We start from the raw sequence: 6,419 nt of genomic DNA on the forward strand, positions 1-6,419 counted from the left end.
ACCATGGAAAGACATATTATCCATAGCAACATCCACTAAAAACTGCATAAATAGAAATTTATGTAAAAAAATATATATAAATAAAGGGTTCAAATTGGAATATGGCTTCATTCTTTGCTTCACTCACAGTCTTGTCTGGGATTTTTTCTTCAGATTGTTCAATAAATGTAATATGTCATGAAACATTAGGGTTGGGGGGGGGGGCTTGGAAAAGGGGGGAGGGGGGTAAGTTGAATTTTTTAAATGTTGGCATACAAGTAGATACTTGAAAAGATAACTGCGTTTAGTCGTCCAAAGAAACATTGGTTTTCGCACTTTAACTGTTTTAATAATTGTTTTTTTTTTTTTTGCAGATTTAGATATTACAAAGAATTGCATTCCATCATCTTTTGTTAGTTACTGCCAAGAAGCCGTGGACACAGCAGATCTGGACAACACCATTCCTGAAGATTTCAGTCCAGAAATAAACATTAACATAAATCTGAATGGAACCAATATAACAAGCAATACAATTGTAAATAATATCATCAATCATGTAAAGAAATATACACTTAAAAAATTATTGAGTAAAAAAAAAAATATTTTGGAATCTATTGTTGATAAAAATGATGTATGTGATAGTGATGATATTTGTGATAGTTATACTGATGATATTTGTGATAGTGATAATCATGATAATACTGCAGATGATTCTGGATTTCCAGATACCTCTGAAATGATTAATAGCTCGTTTGATTTAAATAGTACATGTACAGATAGTAATGCTGAAACCCAGCAACCTGAAAACTCTAGTATTGTATCTCAGGACTTATTTGTCGATTGACATTGGTTACCTTAATTTAAGGATGTACTTAGGTGAGGTATTGGAATCAGTGTTCAAACTCTTTGATGTTTTTCCATATGATATAAGGTGAAATGTTTTGCCCCATAACACCTACATGACCTATTTATCTTTTAACATAAGACTTTATAGCTCATAAAAGATTATTTGAAAAAATTTGAGCAGATTCTTGATTTTCTCTATTTTGATTGGAGACCAAAACAATACCAATGCAAACATGATGTTAAAGTCCAATTCAGCCTTTTCCAGCCAATTTAATAAATAAAATATTTTGAAAAAAGAGCTCCATGACCTATCAATATGTACCAATTATCAGGTTATCTGCATGTTGATATTGTAAAATATCAGTTGCGAGACGTAATATGGAGCTTTTTGGCGAGTGAGCTTTCATATAATGTCAAGCAGCTGATATTTCACAATATCAATATGCAGATAATCTGATAATCGATTTATCGGGCTATATTTGCGTGTTTCAGAAGTGTTTTCTTTGTTTCACCAGCACACAAAAGATGACTTGATAAGTTTGGGTCAAAGTTATAAAAGTTGGTTCAAACATTATGATGTCGCTAAAGTAATATGTAAGGGGCAAAGTTATTAAGTCCGGGTCAACATATTTGACGTCACAAAGACATGATACAGAATAATATTAAGAGCTGAACAGAGTGATAAAGAAAGTGGGACAATCTATAATTTTAGCTTATTTTGATCCTGAACTGATACTCTTCCAGCTGAAGGTATCAAATTTTAATTCTTGAATTATGTAACTTTACATCAGATTGCCTAAGTACATCCTAAACAAAACTATTAATCAATTAATTGAATCATTACTGTGCTTATCCAGTGACCTTTGGGGTATCACATTAGCAAAGACCAAAACAGTTTACCAAATTGCAGTCAGATTTCTACTCCAACTAACTGATCAACTGGTAAAATATTTTAGCAGATTGCTCAAGTGAAATGTTGTTAGTATGAAGTGAGTGCTGTAAAATAAAAAATTATACTTACCATCCAGATCCAATCAGTTGATACCTTTGTCAATCATTTCTAACACAAATAATATCTTACTATAGTATGAGTCACTGAATAAAATGGTATAATTTTAACATGGAAACTTCTATCATAAATAAATATTATAAATGAATAGTTCAAAACATTGTTTTGTAGGTGTATATTTTATAGCTTTGTCTTCTAAGATGAAGTTATTGTGCAATTGTGATTCGAATAACATTTTGTATACAAATTACTGATCTGCTGGCAATAAAGGGAAATAATTTACATTCAAATAATCAGCAAAATTTTGTTCTGTCTGACAAATATCAAATTTCCCCATTTAATTTGTTGAAACATTATTTCTGTTATTATTTAACTTTTATCCTCTGTTCTAAAACGAACAATGAAACTTATTTAATGATGAAAGACGATTAACAGCTGTTTTGCAAAATGTTGAATTGTTCAAAGTATAAAGGATTGTCTACCAAGGAGTACAAGATATCTTATAAGCAGTATTTTGCAAAACCTTTCTAATTTGTGTTTTACATGCCCTTCAATTTCATACTAATTTTGCATTTCATTTTTTTTTTATGAATCTTTTGTAGGCAAAATCATAAGCCTCGTATCATTGATTAAATTTTATGTGTACATTTGAACTCAATATAAATTATTTCCCTTTAATGACAGCAGATCAGTAATTTGCATAGAAAATGTTATTCGAATCACAATTGCACAATAACTTCATCTTAGAAGACAAAGCTATAAAATATACACCTACAAAACAATGTTTTGAACTATTCATTTATAATATTTATTTATGATAGAAGTTTCCATGTTAAAATTAAACCATTTTCTTCAGTGACTCATACTATAGTAAGATATTATTTGTGTTAGAAATGATTGACAAAGGTATCACTGACTGGATGTGGATGGTAAGTATAACTTTTTTATTTTACAGCACTCACTTCAAACTAACAACATTTCACTTGAGCAATCTGATAAAATATTTTACCAGTTGATCAGTTAGTTGGAGTAGAAATCTGACTGCAATTTGGTAAACTGTTTTGGTCTTTGCAAATGTGATACCCCAAAGGTCACTGGATAAGCACTGTAATAAGACTTATAAGTTACTTGAAGTACAATATGTGTAAAAGTCATATAAAATGTAACAAATTAATAAATTATTATCAAACTAACACATGTCATTTTATTGATAATACCAGAGGAGTATCTGCTGAACAGAATAAAAGAACATCTAAAATTAAAAATGTATATAATGTAGACATTAATAATCAAAGGAATAGGTATTGTGCTGTATAATAACTGGGATGTTTAACTCTTGTTTAGTAGCTGTACGAACATATTGGTATGTGATTCTTGTTATATAAGCTCTTCTGTGTTGTTCAAATTGCAGATCTGTAATGTAATCTCATCTCATTTGGGACCCAGTTAAATCTTGGCTTTTGAACTGAATGCATTCTTGGAAACATTTTTGCAAAGGCTACACTGTAATATGGGATTTGTTTGAAAATACCCTTCATTATGGAATTTCCAAGGAATGATGTGACATTTTTTTCTCGTTTAATGGTTTGATAAGAAAATGGTAAAAGACTTCATCATACACAGACAATTTTAATATGGTTTCAAATTACAAAGGTGTATCAATATTCACATATACATGTAGGTAGATATACTATATAAATCATCACACATGTACGAAAACAAACCAATACACATTATGATTATATTGATGTGTACAGTTAATTATACATATTTTCCTAGTTCTTGTTACAAAAAATTATTAGAAATTGCATACCATCTATAGAGAAGACAGTGATATTCAGCTTGTTTGAATTACCCTAAATACTGTTTATAAATACAGTCAATATATCATCAAAGAATTATGTATGTGGTAGCAGTCTTTGACCATTCCAGAAAAGTCAATGTGCTGTTACCATGGTTTATGTAGTGTTACAATTCCAGAATGGTCGACATGTAGTTGTCATTCCATAAAAGTAAGTGTAGTGTTACCATTCCAGAATGGTCGATGTAGAGTTTTTATGGTCGATGTAGAGTTACCATTCCAGAATGGTCGATGTAGTGTTACCATTCCAGAATGGTCGATGTAGTGTTACCATTCCAGAATGGTCGATGTAGTGTTACCATTCCAGAATGGTCGATGTAGTGTTACCATTCCAAAATGGTCTATGTAGTGTTACCATACATACATGATCACAGTGTTGTTACCATACATACATGATCACAGTGTTGCGACCATACATACATGATCACAAAATAGTTTGTGGCCAATGGAAAGCCTTTTTTTAAGAAAAAAACTAATAACAGTGCTACATTAACAGCCCATGATCCCATGATCTAAACATTTTCATTTCTAGAATTCTTAATAAACTCTTAATCTAAATAATTCTCTGTTTTTAGTGCAAGTTAATAAAAATCTATGAAATTTAAACACACGGTTATTTACCACAAAAAGAAGGTTGGAATTGATTTTGAGAGTTTTGGTCCCTATAGTTGTTTAGGAACTAGGGGCCAAAAAAGGGCCCTTTTAGACATTTTTCTTGGTTTTCACACAATAACTTCAGTATAAGTAAATAGAGATCTATAAAATTCAAACACAATGTATAAGAACACAAAAGAAGGTTAGGATTGATTTTGGGAGTTTTGGTCCAAAAAGTTTAGGAAATAGGGACTTAAAATGGGCCCAATTAAGCATTTTTCTTGGTTTTCGCACCATAACTTTAGTATAAGTAAATAGAAATCTATGAAATTTTAACACAAGGTTTATGACCATAAAGGAAGGTTATGATTGATTTTTTGAGTTTTGGTCCCAACAGTTTAGTAATTAGGGACCAAAAGGGTCAAAATTAAACTTTGTTTGATTTCATCAAAAAATGAATAATTGGGATTCTTTAATATGCCGAATCTTAACTGTGAATGTAGATTCTTATTTTTGGTCCCGTTTTCAAATTGGTCTACATTAAGGTCCAAAGGGTCTAAAATTAAACTTAGTTTGATTTTAACAAAAACTGAATTCTTGGGGGTTCTTTGATATGCTAAATCTAACCATGTATTTAGATTTTGGATATTGGACCATAATAGGTAAATGTCCAATTTTTAAGTTTTAAGTTCAAATTCTTAGACCACATTCATTCTGTGTCAGAAAACTATGTTGTGTCAACTATTTAATCGCAATCAAAATTCAGAGCTGTATCAAGCATGAATGTTGTGTCCATACTTGCCCCAACTGTTCAGGGTTCGAACTCTGCGGTCGTATAAAGCTGTGCCCTGTGGAGCATCTGGTTTAAGGTAGACAGATGATGAACTTCATGGGATTGCAATAGCCAGGACAACCTGGCTTATGGAAAGGCAAGATATATATGGCCCTAACAAATGTAAGAAAATTCTGAGATGTTATTCCACCAGCATTGCTAAGTTGGAATTGTGCTAATCCTGGTAAAATAATTATGCTATTACCGGCAAAACTTACAATGTGTCCTTCTACATATATCTCACAAGTTTTAGATTATATAACATAATATCTTGTTGCGTGTGTGTGATTTGGGGAGGGGGATTCAGCTGAAGCACACTTCTTATTCTTCTGAAATCCCCCTCCTCTCCTTTTAGATAGTAAACCGGTAAATAGAGGTATCATTTTTTAAGGATGAATCTTCAAAAAAATTGTTTTGCTATTCTCAACGTTTTTTTTAACCTTTACATGAATAACGCCCTTATTTTCTGTATCTGTCTCTGTAACCTTTACAAAAGACTGCATTCATCCCGAGATTTGGAATGGAACCACTAAGCTGAAAATGTCTGCATAAATACAAGATAAATAGCAGTAATAATTTGAATACAAATTCCACACATTCAACTAACTGCAACGCTAGAAACAGCGCAGTTCATACCAATCTTATTTTTCTTTTTAATTATCAATGTTTTATAGTCCCAACAAGTTGTAAACATTCGTAGTTTGAATACTTTCTATATACTCAATTCGAAATCGGTATATAGAATAAAACAGAACAGAATATTTAATGTTTCCAAATTCAAGGGTCTATAAAGAGCATATAAACAACCAGTGATGGTGCAAACTACTGATGATACCTCGCCCAAATATTTCGTTGTTGAGTTTTGAATCTAAAAAAGCATCACACAGTATAGCTGATTAATATAAACCCTAAATCCAATTTTTAGAAATCATTGTATTTAATTGTAGTTCCTCAGAAAAATATGACGTTCTTTTTTTAACTTGGCTGTCATGTGAAAAGTGTTCCGTAAACAGGAAGTGGTTTAGTGATGAATCTGAAAACTTATCACACAATATAGCCGACTTCAATAAACCTTTAAGAAATCCTTATAATGCAGTTCATGAAAAAATTCAACGAGAATATTCATGGCACAGAGGGATGAACTGGACGGTTGGAAGGACGGACAGACAGACAGAGACAAACCAGTATACCCCACTTTTTTGAAGCGGCGGTTTAATGATTGGAACAACATAAAGACTTTATAACAATAATAATATGATATAATTATCTTTATAGCACCATAATCCTCAGTCACAATC

The sequence above is a fragment of the Mytilus trossulus genome, chromosome 3 (assembly GCF_036588685.1).
Source record: "Mytilus trossulus isolate FHL-02 chromosome 3, PNRI_Mtr1.1.1.hap1, whole genome shotgun sequence".
Lineage (NCBI taxonomy): Eukaryota > Metazoa > Mollusca > Bivalvia > Mytilida > Mytilidae > Mytilus > Mytilus trossulus.